The 14,596-nt window shown below is 43.2% G+C and overlaps 1 long non-coding RNA gene across 1 annotated transcript; it reads left to right on the forward strand.

Annotated features, from left to right (window-relative positions):
* Positions 1 to 7,057: 7,057 nt before the first annotated feature.
* Positions 7,058 to 12,522, forward strand: LOC116232180 (uncharacterized). Its single transcript, XR_004167625.2, has 2 exons — positions 7,058 to 8,101; positions 11,382 to 12,522. It is a non-coding gene; the product is annotated as an uncharacterized LOC116232180 (long non-coding RNA).
* The last annotated feature ends 2,074 nt before the right edge of the window (positions 12,523 to 14,596 follow it).

The raw sequence follows: 14,596 nt of genomic DNA on the forward strand, positions 1-14,596 counted from the left end.
CAAATAAGTCATTTCCAGGGTAAACACATAAATCTGTCCTTCTTGATTGGAATCCAAACAATCAGAAGTATTCCTCCTTGCTTTATTCAAAACGTCTCTGCTGCTACTGAGGAAAGAAATGGAGCGGATAAAAACAAACACCCTTTGGTGGAAGCTGAGAAAGAAAACATTCAGTGTACGCTTTCAGATGGCCACCGAGTAACTTTGCTCCGAGGCTCAAGTTCTGGCTGCTGCTGCTGCTGCTGCTAAGAGCCCTGCCTCACCGGTGGTGTCATGCATGCACTGTTGTTGTTGCTGGGACTGCTAGGATTAGATGTTAGAATGGATACTCTGGAGAAAAGGCAAAACAGATGGGATAGAAAAAAAAAAAGTTAACAATTCTTCCCCTGCAGCAAATATGGTTTAACTAATGTGCGAGTCTGGATTTGTACAGAAAGCAGAACTTACTATCGCATCCTGTTTCTGTCAGTGTGCCCTGCTTTCCTGTTGAAGATGGCTCGGCCGAAAGATCAAGAAGAAAGTGCTTTGTATGAGGGTCAAAACTGCTGTGTAATCTGCAGTATCAGATTGAAGAAACAATTCTGGTTGGTTCTGCATTGCAAATGAAGGTTGCTGACCTGTCCCAACAGCAGCTCTCCCTGCCCCACAGCCTGGCTCTGCGTATGCAGGCACTGAAGGTGACACTGTACCTGCTGGTTGTATGAAAAGCTTTCCTAGTGCTCTTTATGCTGTCTTGTTCGAAGAGTTTGTTCTTTTTGTTATCTTGAAGACCTTTTTCTGCAAAGGGAGTGATGATTGTAGAGATTTGCTGGACTTATAAAAACAGACTGGATGTTACAGAGGTGTTTTCCTCTGGACAGTGATTCAAGCTGAGCAGCTGAAAATGGTGACCCTTGAAATCACCTCTCTAGGATCCGTTTCTAGAATCCATTTCTGCTGCAGAACCAAAAACTTTTCATCATTCTCTACTGAGGCGATACAAACTTTTGTTTGCTTTTGACTGTCTTCACTGGAAACACCGAGAACAAAACATAACATTCAAATCAAGTCATGACCTCCAAATTGTGACCATGCAACCAGGCAGCTCATCTTCTCCATGTCATCAGCTGGATTCTCCCCTGAGGATCTACAGGCAATCACCCCTGAAAATAATTTTCAAGTATATTCACTCAAGTCTGTCTGTTTTTGTCATTACTTCATAGGACTTTGATAGTTCTGTACTTTAATCTTTCCAACTGGAAGAACCTATCCATCAGTGCCAGCATGCCAACTGCAATGTAGACTGATTGGCTAGTTTGGACTTCATGTGTGTAGTTCTTTTGATATCTCTTGCTAAACTCTGGAGCTTCTATTTGTTGTAGAAAACTATGAGATTAATTCTCAATCATGCAATGTCTAACACTGCAGCTTCAGGGGGTCATTTCCATTTTGAACACATCTTCCTGCATTAGCTCAGCTGTATTTGTCACTGGGACGCACATGATCCCATCACTTGACTGTGTTTCTACGCACGAGGGGAGAGGCAGAATGAGTAGTTAGGAAGGAATTGTGTTTTTTTTTTAATCAGTCCTTTCACTGGAGAGAACATTTAGAGCCATTACTGGCATAGTCACGCGTAGCGTTTTCCAGATTATGTTTCTGTAAAAGATTTCAAAAAGACTTCAAAATATAATATTTTGTGAGAAACTGATTAATTCAGCCTTGCTTTAGAGCTGTAGTAGCTTATGGTAGAGTAAATCCTACCACATTACATACAGACAGATCTTCATTGTCTGAACTCATGCGGCTTGTCCAGAATGTGTCAGGGAAATAGTCACTGGTGGAGACCAGAAAAAGGGATCTGTTCTCCTATGTGGAGAAGGGATCTCAGAGAGCATCCACTCAGGGAAGAGCTGGAGGCATGCAGGGGCACTGCAGGAAGGTGTGGGCAGCTGGTGGTTTCAGTTGGGATGGGATGGGATGGGATGGGATGGGATGGGATGGGATGGGATGGGATGGGATGGGATGGGATGGGATGGGATAGGATGGGATGGGATGGGATAGGATGGGATAGAAGCTGCCTCTGCCTTCTGCCAGGCAGACAGGCATGTGGGGCTGCTGTTTTATCATGCAAACATCTTTCACACCGGTCACTCCTGGGCAGGTTGGTGATTCAGTGGAGTTTATTTGCCAGTTCCCCAAGGACACTCTTCTATCCTTAAGCACAATATTCTCCCATGGTAGTCTGAAAGCATGCCTGCTGAGGGCTCAAGTGCAGCTACAGGTTCAAGGCTTATATTTTCAGGTTGTCTGGCCACAAGGAATTGCAATACTGAGCAAAATGGTACACAGGTATTTTTAATGATCCGGATTTAAACGACTTACCTAAATTTACATTAAAAAAAAGTAGCAGTTGAACACAAGACTGAAGTAGGATCTGCTAAAACTTATGTTCACGTTCAATCCCTGAACCACCTTCCCCTGGCCTAAGTAGTGCTTTAGAAAGGAAAATGCTACAAGCTCAGTTTGTGGGTTCACCTCAGTGATGCCTCAGTGTGTGTTTTGTGTCCCTGAAGAGCGATGTTCTGTGTTCATAGCACTTTGTGAAGGTCAGCAGATCAGCTGCTCAGAGCCCGTTCTTACAGCTTACAGATCGCACACTGCAGCATCTTGGCTAGTAACTTCTGTGGGATTGTGCTTCAAAGGAAAGTCTGGGGGGGGCACGTTCCAAAATTGGGCTCCTACTTACATCCATGGATACTTACTGTCTATTATTGAAAATTGCTGTTACACTTCCTTCAAGATTGGCTGCTGAAACACTGCATCCAGCTGCTAACAGCTGGGGTGCTGGGGAATATAATGCGTGTGCTGAGCCATTTTCCTGGAAACCTTTGAGATATCTCAATACAGTCTTAGGAGGGCAATAATTTTCACTCAGGATACCTTCTTTTTGTCAGCTTCCTCTGCCAGTGGTGTCCCTCTGATGTCTCATTTTGTGGAAGGAAGTAGAAAGGCTTGTTGCAAAAAAGAGAGGATGCTGCTTTACCACAAAAGATCTGGCAAGTGCTCTGTGGGTTTCAATTCATCATGAGTAGTGCATGATCAAAAGAGCAGCTTCGTTCTTTTCCTGTATCAAAACAAGGGAAGCTCAGAGGAGCCTAACTGTTCCCATGCACGCAAGGCAAGAGCTGGATGAACGCAGCACAACCTTATCAAACAGAAGAGATGAGCTCCCTCGCTTGCTGTTAGCTTGCACAGGGCCGTTCATTGGCTGAGCCCTGGAGTGGCTGAGCACTGATTCACAGAGATGTTTGCGTGTCCATCAAAGCAGTACACACCATGCATCTTCAGAAGATTCACAATAGGAAAAAAGACTACTTCATTCACCATTTCTGCACTCTAACACGTCAGTATTTATTCCAAAGGCGCTGCACAGAATGCTTTTCTCCCAGATATTGTACAGCAAATGATGGAAATGGACATTTTCAACAACTCATAGGCTGAATTTTACCTTAGGATATTACTAAGCTAACAATTATTACTCTAACAATTATACCCACATAAGACACAATCAGCTGGCAAGGAATACATTGACAGAAGATGAAAAAATATAATTAATATTTCTGGATTGTTTGTTTTTTATCTTTCTGTCCTAACAGCACCATTAGTGCTTGGTTATCTTAGGATGGCTAATTTGTTTTTGAAAGAATCTCCATCTGTGGAACATGTTTTGCTAAATCTAAGCCAAATTTGGTAGAAAGGAATTGTATTTTTGCATGCCAGAAAGCAATGTATTTCCTGTTAATTTTGCAGACATGGCTTCTAATTTTCTGCCCAGTTAATTGAGCTCAGCTCAGTTAAAAGACAGTCATTACCAAAACCTCCTCTAAGCTGTCACTATAGGGAGAAACAAGAACTATTTATTAGAAGTGATTAGATTTTAATAAAAGAGGAAAGAGAAGTGGATGTGGGTTTCTTAGGAAAGAAATTTTTAGTTCTTTCTTTTGCCAAGAGAAGGGAAGGTTTTACAACTTTGAACCATTCCATAATGCACAGCACAGGACAATCCAAAAAAAATGAAGAGGGGGATATTGGACTTCTTGCCTTTAATTTTATTGGCTGCAATAAAAGTGCTCAGTGTCCTCTTGGGTACGATTTCTCCAATGCTGAGCAATGCAACATCGGATTAAGTATGGCAAGGTGTGAAGAGTTGGAATCTTCAGGTGCTAAATTCTGAAAGGGCAAGGGCTGCCTTTCTGATTCAGCTGGGAGACCTCTTGCATGGCAAGGCAATGTATTTCATCTCCTTCTGCGTTCAGCTGTAGGCTGAGGGGAGCTTGTGCCTGGGACAGCAATACTGCAGCATGTCACAGAGGTACTTCCATGCTTAGCATCACAAAGCAGCTGCTGATTTTGTTGAGGCTTTTGGCAAATCCTTCACCCCATGAGCAGGAATAAGAGTACTGTTTATCTCCTCTGCAGATTCTTTTCCTCGTTAAAACTAAATGAAGATGTTGAGTTGTAGGTGCTATGAATAATCCCTCCTACGTACATTAAACACCACATACACAGATCTGAGCTCACAGTCACAAATTGCAAATTGTGCACATTGCCTTCAGCGTCACAACTGTGTGCTCTGAAACCTCCAGCAATTTCTGCTTTCTTAGAAATCTTCCTGGCAGGTAAATGGAAGGAAAATGGGCAGATGTGTGAACAGACACACGTGTTCATGAACCATCAGAGGGAAGGGTCTCCCTGCAGTCAGGCTTGGGTAAAGCAAGATTCTGCCTCTCCAGGTGCTGATATGAAGCTGTAAAACCCAAGAAAACACCACTGTGAACAGGAAAGGAAGAACCAGGCTCCAGCTTTGCTCTTGGCTGTTTTTCCTCAAGGGATGACATGCAGGATAGCTGTGAAGCCAGGTGCTCCCTGCAGCAGTGTGCAGCACATCCCACTGCTTGTGCTGAGAGCTTCCATGAGAGATGCTCAGTTTTGGGCTGCTTACAGGAAAGCACAGCTTTCAGCAGAGCCTGATGGATGCAACATTCGGAAATGTTGCTTCTGAAAGCTCAGATCTCTTCCTAACTATTTAAGCCATTTGTACAGAAAATGGAATTGAGGTTCACAAAGCAGCTGGGTGTTGTTGCTTTTTTTCCTTGAGAAGCTTACATTCTACATCTGTAAATTAACACAGCTGCTCTCAGTTGGTGTGGATGAGGCAGATTGCTCTGCTGTGTGGCTGAGCTCTTACTAGTGGGTGAACCTTAGCTATATTTAAGAGCTGCAGCATTTATGGTCTCTAAGCATAGATGGTTTTGTCTGTGGAGGGGGAGTTATCTTTGTGCCTATATTTCTATAACTTTAAGGGATTGGGTGGAACCTCAATGTGGTTTGCTGTTAGCAACCAAATAGGGACCTAGCAGGCTTAAGGCAAGGAGTAAACAGTGCTTTGTGCTGTTAACAGAGGAGCGAGAGGGAGAATAGGATTGTGTCTTGGATCTCGTTAGTCTGTAAAATAAATGAAGTGGTATTTATGACTGTTTATGGAAACTCCTCAGAGCTCTGCCATTAGGAGAAAAGGCGTTCTCTGTTCTGAGTTGTGTTTTTTCCTAGCCTACCTGGAAATGATGTACTAAGGTAGGCTGTAACAACTGAAGTGTAACCTGCTGAGCGTTTCTTACTGGAACCATCTGACCAGCTCTGTGTTAAGTGAGTGTTTCTAACTTCTAAGCATTTACCTCAAGTCCTCCCTTCCCCTGTGCCTTGTAAAAAGAAAAGCTAGTAGAAAGAAATTGAGGAAACTTAAGAGGAGGGAATAGGAGGTCTTCTGCAGTGGCTCCATTATAGTGCACTGAAACTTCTATGTTAACTTCACTGTTATTTTTTTTTTTTTTTTTAGCTTGTATTTATTTTATAAGCACATCTAGGAAGTTGCACTTAATTCTCCAAGATACAAGAATTAAGCAATGTATCATGTGCCTCAGGATGGAGTTTTCCAGGACTATGGGCTGTCAGGTGAGCTGAATGTGAGGAGCAAGTCCTTCAGCTGTGTATGCCCAAAGGGACAAAGGTTCACTTGAACAGCCAAGTTAATGCAGAAGGGCTCAGGCTGGTGCCATAACTGCTGGGTCTCAGCAATGATGCCCTTCCTTTGAAACAGCAACCTGGAGCTGGTGTGTGCAGGTATGGCAGGGAGGATCCCTGATCCTCTTTAAAGCCCCTGTGAATCCTATAATATTTTTCAAAAAGGGAAATAATGTACTGTTTGTGCTTTGTGTTCTTTGCCTTGAATGTGTGTAATGGAAAGCGATGGCTTCTGCTTTTGTAGGGGCTGCTGCATGGCATCCACACCACTTTCAAGTGAGCAAACCAATGGTGGACAAAAGTATTTGTCCAGCCGTCTGTGGTGTTAATGCAATGATTTGGTTTGAGAGATGCCACGAGCTCATGAAGTATCTTTCTGCTTATATGTGCCATCTTCCTGAGAGCTACTGGGCTGTCCAGGTGCAAGGGGAGACCCTCAGCTGTTCAGCATCACTGATGAGCAGCATCCCAACTCCTGCCTCCTAGGCCAGACAATTAAAGCCCTGGTAGCATGCTTTGCCATATGTTGTATGTTTTTGAAAAACAAAAACCACGGTGAAGATGGGTCATGTATGGGTTACCTGTCTGCCCAGTGCAGTCAGGGCGAAGTTGCAAAGCTTTTGCAGAAGTGAATGTTGCTATGAAGCCTAGCATTGAAACGAATGGTACTTCAATAAACTTGTGAACGTAGGGGTGTAGACACACAAGCAACTGTATAATATTTTGTTGCCCTTCATACAGCTGTGCTCAGTTGTTGACAACACGGCTTGGGAGCAAGCAGATGGTTTTGCCGTCCAGAAGTCTGGAATTCATTAGTGGAAATTTTCAGACTTTTTTTTAATTCCTTGGCTTTGCTACAAGTCAAAGCAAACAGAGCTGAAAATTCATAGCAAGCAGCATGAAAGAGTTTCTTTACTCTCACCAAAAAAGTGACTGGACAGAAAATCTAACACTTGAATTTCTTTTTCCTGGTTTGCTTTATCTATAGGGGGGAACTTTACAGAGGAGAAAAACTCTGAAGAACTTCTCTGGATTTCAGGTTTACTTGGAGAACACCAACAAGATACTTGCTAGTAAAGATTCAGTTTGTGCTGATGTCTTAAAGGAAAGGGAGGGAGATGGGAGATATTAATTTACTTCCTAAAAAGTTTGAACTGTGTAGTTTCTCCAACAAGGATCTGTTCTCCTACTGAAAACACAAAATCCTGTACAGAAATAAACTGTATGGTGATTGTTGATCTGTAATACCCTGACTTGGGATGGGAGCAAGGCTCACTGGATGTATTGCTCGGGGTTACCCTATGTGGGGGCAGCAGCATCTCCCCATCTCCTGGCAGCTCATTTCCCTTGAGGTCTGTGCCCTGAAAATGCTCCAGGAGCCACCTTTCCCAGCAGCCTACAGATGAGAAATGTTCCTATTCCCTATGGCACTTTCCTATCCTGTTACACTCCCCCAGTGCTACATTGCAGGGGGAGCTGGGCTCTCATCCAGGGCCAACAGCTTTTCTGACAAATAACAACTTGGAGGGCCTCTTTTCCCATACGTAAAGGGAAGGTAGAGAGAAAGAGAGAGAGAGAATGTGCATGTGAAACCTCATCTACTAAAGTATTTTGGCACACGTGAAGTTCCAACGTGAACTTCTGAAAGCTGCATGAGTTGTGAATGCTGAGGTGCTTCAGAGGCATCTACAGTCTGGACAATGTTCTGAGGCTTATGTCAGCGCAGGCTAACAAAGCTATGCTGCTAACAAAGCTATGCTGTGTGGGACTTTCAAAGAGTTGGGTAAACTTCTTTGGAACTGGGAGACTCAGTTGATTGAAGGAAAAATTGCTGTTTCCTCCTTCTCTGTCTGCCTGGATTTCCTGGCTGAGTTATGTTTTCTCCTCCTATGCAGACACAGAGGGAGCAGATCCCATGTGTCATAGCATCCTTGAAGCAGAAGTCACGTCATAAAGGAGCTTCTTCTGATGACTCTCCCCAGTTGGACTGAGGTTAACACCTTGGCTGCCTGCATCTCTGGTCCATAGCATGGAGAAGGTGCTGTGCTTCTTCACTAAACATCTGTGCTCCTTGCGCCTCAAGAGCCAGTAAACAATGTGACTCAGAAAATGAAATCAGATTTTTTTTTCTCTTTAAACTGGAGCGTGTAATTATTGAGGATGACAATCTTCCATTTCTTGGAAGAGGGCAAAGAATCTTAGCTGGGATTTCCTTAATGTGACTCAGTTTAATACTCAATTCATGGAAATCAGTGAGAAGCAAAGTAGCTGTCTGGTCCTTAGTGCCAGGGTGTCAGTGCTGGCGTCCATGTGAGTAGCCAGCCTTCCCCAGAACGCATTGCTGTCACTTCCCAGAACTGAAATTCTCAGTCCAAAGCCAGCAGCATGTGACAGACTGACTTCTTTTAGCTCTGCATGCTGTCAGTGAATTCAGAAGACTTGATGTAAGATATAATTATTCCATACTGGAGAATTCCTCGTGACTGTATGGTGTTCTAGTATATCCAAGTTAAAACTGCATTCATTGAAGTTGCTTAGAGGTAACCCACCTGCCATGAAAAACTGGGATTTGTAAGTGTACACATCCTGGTTAAACAATGGCCTCTTCATTCCTTAAATTCAACACCTATCTGACTGGGTAAATTTGCTTTAATAAGCCTTACTATAATGACATGGCAGAGGCTAAGCTCTGAATCTGAAGTGATGGTGCTGCATTCAGGTGCTCCTTTAGGCTGTGGCAATGCTGTGTGTAAAGCTGTACAACCAGCAATATAAACACTGTTATGGCTTGAAGATTTTAGCATGACTTCCCCTGCAAATGTGGGCAGGACTTCCACAGCCTGTGAAGCCAGAAGAGACTTGTGGCCTTTCCCATTCCCTGCTGCAGCCTTGCTCATGTCCTGCAGCATGAGTATCTGTGAGGGGTGGAGGAGAGCCTGGTGCATGCAGCTGTGCAAATATGGGCTGTGGCTGCTTTGGTTTTGTGTGTCAACCATTTCTGGACGATTTAATTGAGAACTGTTTGTGTTTGCTGACAAATTGTAGAGGTCAAAAAAAAAAAAAAAAAAAAAAAAAGGCTTGGATTTGACCTGAAATAAAATGTAATGATGGGGGAGAATATTTAAGAGCAAAACCATTTCCTTTTAAGATACAACTAACGTATAGAAAACACAAATATCTGCCTCTCTGAAGAGTTCTTGTATATGGTTTCTCTTGAATTCTCCAGTGTGAAATGCAAATGTGCCCAAATCTGATTTTGACAAGGGGTAGGTTATGGCAGATCTGAAAAGTCCACAATTCTAAAAATAGAGACATAGAGGGGGCATCATAAGCTGTTGGGGGGGGGGAAGCAAAGAAGCTGTAGCTGTTATTTGCATTCAAAATGAAAAAACATAGAAACAGAAGTTGCTGTGACTGCAATACTATGGGACTGGGATTGATGGTCTCTGTCCAGTTCACAAAGTTCACATCAAATGATTGAGACAAACCTTGGTAGGCATTTGCTCTGATCTCTCCCACCAACTGCACAGTATGAGCTCAGCAGAGGTTGGTGCTCAGGGTGAAGAGGGTGCAAAGATGTGCGATGTTGTCAGAGAGCACCTCTGGTTTGCAGGTAAGGAAATACTGTGGATCTTAGTGTGGCCCTGGTGGGAAGGTGGTAAGGTGGAAGGTCAATGAAAACTACAGCTGCTCTGAGTGTAAGAGTGGTGCTTGGGTGAAGGCATCAACCTTTGTGTGCCCAAGCTCTTGTTTTCAGAAGTTTTTTCATTTAATCCTTCACTTCTAAAGAGCATTTTCTTATGCTGGAATCCAGTGGGTGACAGAAGGATTTTCAGCCTCTGTCCCATCTTTGACTGAAATCAGTATTAGAAATTTCAGGATGGTGCAAGAAATCCTTAACAGAAGATCTGTGAAATAACCCACGTGTGCGATGAGCTTCCTTCCAATCTCATCAGCTGTTGGGCAGTAGTGTCCCAAACCCACCATCTTAGATGCTAATGTCTTAAAGCTGGGGAACCTCAGGTCACCTGTGGGAATTCAGCAACGTTTGTGCATGAGGTTTTTTTTACTTCCAGTCTCTTTTTAAACAAATTGTAACGCCATAACTGCAGTGCTAAATACAGCAGTCCCTCACCTTTATTTTAACCACAAACAGCATTAAAAAGAGAAGAAGGAAAGTCTTAAGTTCTCAATAGGTTGCCTTCTGATACTTATCTTGAAATAATAAGGGCGGTGGATTTGAAAGTGTGAGGTAAAGCCAGATGCATCTTGTTACACGGGCTGTTTGTAGACAGTTGGATTGTTTTATCTTCATCTGGAACTGTGGATACGAGGAGCTCTGCAGAAGCACTTCGTCCTCCCAGCACCTCGCTCCCCTGCCGCTCCTCCCAGCTGCTCCTGCAGCAGTTTTTTACAGGACAGAGGTGGCAGAAGCCATGTAGAGGGGCGTGAGGGTGGGGGAAGTCAGGTCTTTATTCAGCCCTCCCCTCTCTTGCTGTGTGGATTGTGCTGGGATGTGTGCGGGAGAACAGCAGGTTTTGATTTGCAAAATCAGAAGCTTCTTGCCAGAGAGCTGTCTAAAGGGCAAACCAGAGGGCAGCCAGCAGCAAAACTATTTTCTAGCTTCAAAGGTGTTCCTTTCAAAGGCCAGTTTAAACCCTTGAAGTATTAAAGCTGAGAAAACAAATCAGGAGGAGAATGGAATGAAATTATTCTTACCAAAATAGCAAGCCAGATTCATGTGATTGGAAGCAGGAATTAACCAGAACAGCACAGGAGTTGCACTTCACCCTGCTGAATTCCTGCTGTTGAGAGCAGTCTGCTCTGCTCCCTCCAACCCCACACGGTCTGCCAGATCCTGTACTTAGGAAAAATACTGAGCAGCTAGGCCTGAGAGCCAGAGATAGAGGGGTAGGGGAGGTACACAGGTACCCATGTCCCTCTATCAGAATTTCTCACTCCTGACCTCAGGACCACACAACATGCTGAGAAAACTAATCCTGCACCAAAAGCAAGCTTGCTTGAAAAAGCTACAGAATGCTTCCAAGCACTGCTTCTTCTCCCTGCCATCTCCCATTAAGTTCTTTGCAGCTCCTGCTATAAGGAATTTACATCAAAAACGTAGGAAACTCCTTAATGCTGTTTAAAACCCAGTGCTTTAAATGGGTGATTATTAAATGCACCTTTGCGTTTTTCAAGTATTGTGAATCCAGTTAATTAGCCTGTTTAGCTTTATGTTGCATATATAGCTCATTGTGGTATTTCTGCTGAAAAGCTGTCATTGAATTAAATCCTGAATGCTTAATTCTCTGTCGTAGGTCTGACATTGATTCACGTGTGCGTAACTCCTCCAAACATGAATTTCCAGTGTTTCCAAGCCAGCTGTTGGACTCGTTCTCAAACAGCTTGAAAGCCGTTAATAACCATCGTGTGCTCTTAAACTGAAGACACGGACTTCGACTTCCTTTTCCTAGACAAGTCCTACGTGAATTGCTCATTGACACCTCCACTGAGAGAACCATCAATGCAACAAACATCCGTTCCTCTCCTTTCAACTTCTCAGCAGAAGAAAGGTGTTGCTTTCACTTCAAAGCCCCTTGCTGATCATCTTCAGGACTGGCTGTGGGGCTGGGCTGGATGCAGAGGACCCGGCTGTGTCCTGTCCTGAGCACGCAGGCGCTATGCCATGCACCACTCAGCCTTCTTTGGGTGCCAGCAAGGTCAGCCCCTTACATTTATACTTTTTTCTCTATTTTGAACCTCGGTCAATTAAAAAGGAATGACTGTGGGTTGACAGCAGTCAATCTGCTACCAGGTTAAGATGAAATGAGAGGAAAAATCAGATCAGGCTGGTAGCCCAAATATTCCTGAAGATCTTGGTAGGAAGGAACTCCATCCTATGTTATTAAAACTGAAGTGGTGGCAAGACAGTGCCCAGCTTTTCTAAACACTGCAAATATCTTTCTTGGGAGTATATAAAGATGGCAGAGTATATAAGGCTTGCAGAAGGTGCAGGAGTCTATCTGAGGGAGGTGGTGGTGACCTGTGATGTACAAAGGCAGCTCTTGGTCTCAATTTTTACATTTTGAAGTAAGATTTGAAGGAATTCTCGTTATTGTTCCTTTTCTCCAATTTCTTTTTTCAGTGAGCTATCATTATTAACACAAGGACTGCTGCTGTTTATTTCAGTATGAATCTAGCTGCAGGTTATTAGTTCTCAGAATCTGCAGGCACCATTCATTCAGTAGTCTAAAAAAGGTGATGAACAAGGAGTTTTATAACTCAGCTCTGATGATAGAAACTGGAAAGAACTTCCATTTGCTCACCCACCACCTTCTGCATCACACCCAGATCCACTCACTCGTGCTGCCTCATAGGACAGTGCTCAAGCTGAGCGCTGTCACCAGTGAAAGGGCCATAAAGCAGTCTGGTCTACTGCCTATCTGCTCCTCATTTTTTCCTAGTGTTTATCACATTTCTTCTATATTGCAGTTCACATTCATTATTACTTCATCTGTCACTATGTACTAGTGACAATGTCTTGGTCCTTTACTCTCTGGGGTAAATCTGTATTTACTGAAACTCCTCAGTAGGAAGCTCAGTCCTTTGGTGTCTAGTGCAGAAAAGAACAAGCTGCGTGGATGTGTATCTGAATCTTTTGGTTATGCAAATGCAGTTTGAAATGTTTGTCCTTGAACTGCTGCTGAAAGCTTTTCAAGGCAGATAATGAGCACTGTAAGAACGAGTACCAGCATTCGGCTCAGAAAAAACGTAAGCAGAAATCCTTCTTTTCAACCACGTGATGAATGATTTTCATTGCTCCTCATTTTTGCCTAACCGTGCCCCAGGCAGCTCCCTTGTTACTTGATTCTAAAGCAGGGACATAATATTCTCCTTGCTGTACTCTATTATTTCCCTCTTTTATTTTTGCTCACTTGTGCAAAGACAGAAAAAAGAAAGTAGCAGCTGGGCAAAAATTTCTGATCTTTAGAGCATTGCTTCATATTTGCATTCAGACTTTCATGTGAAATTGCATCACTTGACCTTACTCGCCTCTCAGCTGCCTGCTTCTTAGAGCATAAAAATGACTACTTTTGAATTATAGATTGTAAAAAGTACTAATTTTTTAAGCAGTCTCCTGAGAAGAGCACTTCACCAGGGTACAGCAGAATGGAGATACCCTGTTCATGTTTTTTATGATTGAGGATACTTTCACATGTTTTGGCTTGTAGACTTAAACAGGTTTTAATGAGAGATGGGATCATTCTGATAATCTCATTTGAGTGCTGCAAAATGTGTTCCTTCAAGCCACAGACTCACCAAAATACAGTATGTGTATTCTTTAGTACGCTTGCAAAAAATCTTGGAAAAGCCAAATGGCATTAGACAGATAAGCCTGGGAAGTGTTGACTGGTAAGTAATCAAAGCGGCACATTAACCACTAATCAGTGCAATTCAGACTTTCAGTTGAGTCTTTTTTGTTTAGCATTCTCCATGGGAATATCACATGGGAAGATGAAATTTCTTGCATGAGTGAAACTTTGGGCTCTGATTTGTGATCTTTGCTAATTAGTGCTGCAGTGATGTCTTTAAAAAAACCCCACAGGGTTGCTTTCCCACTGCCTGTGCCACGTGTTAGCTACCACCCCAGAACCAGCAGCAGTGAGGTCTGAGTCTTCCCAGGTGCTGACACACCAACCCGTGAATGGCAACAAATTGAGATCAATGGTAGTTTAAAATAATACAGTGGAGCCTGAGGAGCAGATGGGCTGGCTATGAAGGAGGTAACCTTGGGCACTGGGAGGGAGAACAGCTGAAAGTGGTGAAACTTTGAGCTACTGTACATCTGTATTTGTGTATATTTCTTAGCCCCTGTGGTGGTTTTCTTAGAAAAGATCATGAGTTTGGTATGATGTGTAAAAAATAAAACACCATCAAGAGCTAACAAGTTACTAAAAGCCATGTTGTACAGAGAGCAAAAAAGACCTATTATACTATTTCATGTAAATAACAATGTCCTTTAATACACATGGCTGGGATGAGTAACCTCCCCTTCCATCTGGGCTAGGCCTGGGGAAACACAAGACCAGAGGTTGCTTCAGAGGGGAGGAGCAAGGTGATCTGAAAACAAGACAAACTGGAATGGTGTCAAAACGACCCGCCTGATGGCACAGCGGGGGCCGCAGTGATGGCAAATCAGGGTCTGGTTGGCCCCATTCTGAGGGATGAAGGGAAGAAAACAAAAGAGGTTGGTGTCAAAGATGGTGCGTGCAGCCGTACTGCACAGACAGCAAAAGTACTCGTATTTCTTCTCAGGAGCTAGTTTAAAGCACAATTTTTGATAGCATACTGTTCTTTCATTTTATGTAACTTCCTCTAGAAACTCCTGTTCTATGTTAAGGAAGAGCCAAGGCTTTTAGTGAGTCAAAGTGCTGATGTTCTGATCTTTATTCTTCGTTCAACCTTACCATCAACAGCAAAAGTGACAAACTTTGGCACAATCACTCCCTTATGTTAAGGATTTTCTACAAGA

Source organism: Phasianus colchicus, chromosome 15 (assembly GCF_987193195.1).
Source record: "Phasianus colchicus chromosome 15, bPhaCol1.hap1.1, whole genome shotgun sequence".
Lineage (NCBI taxonomy): Eukaryota > Metazoa > Chordata > Aves > Galliformes > Phasianidae > Phasianus > Phasianus colchicus.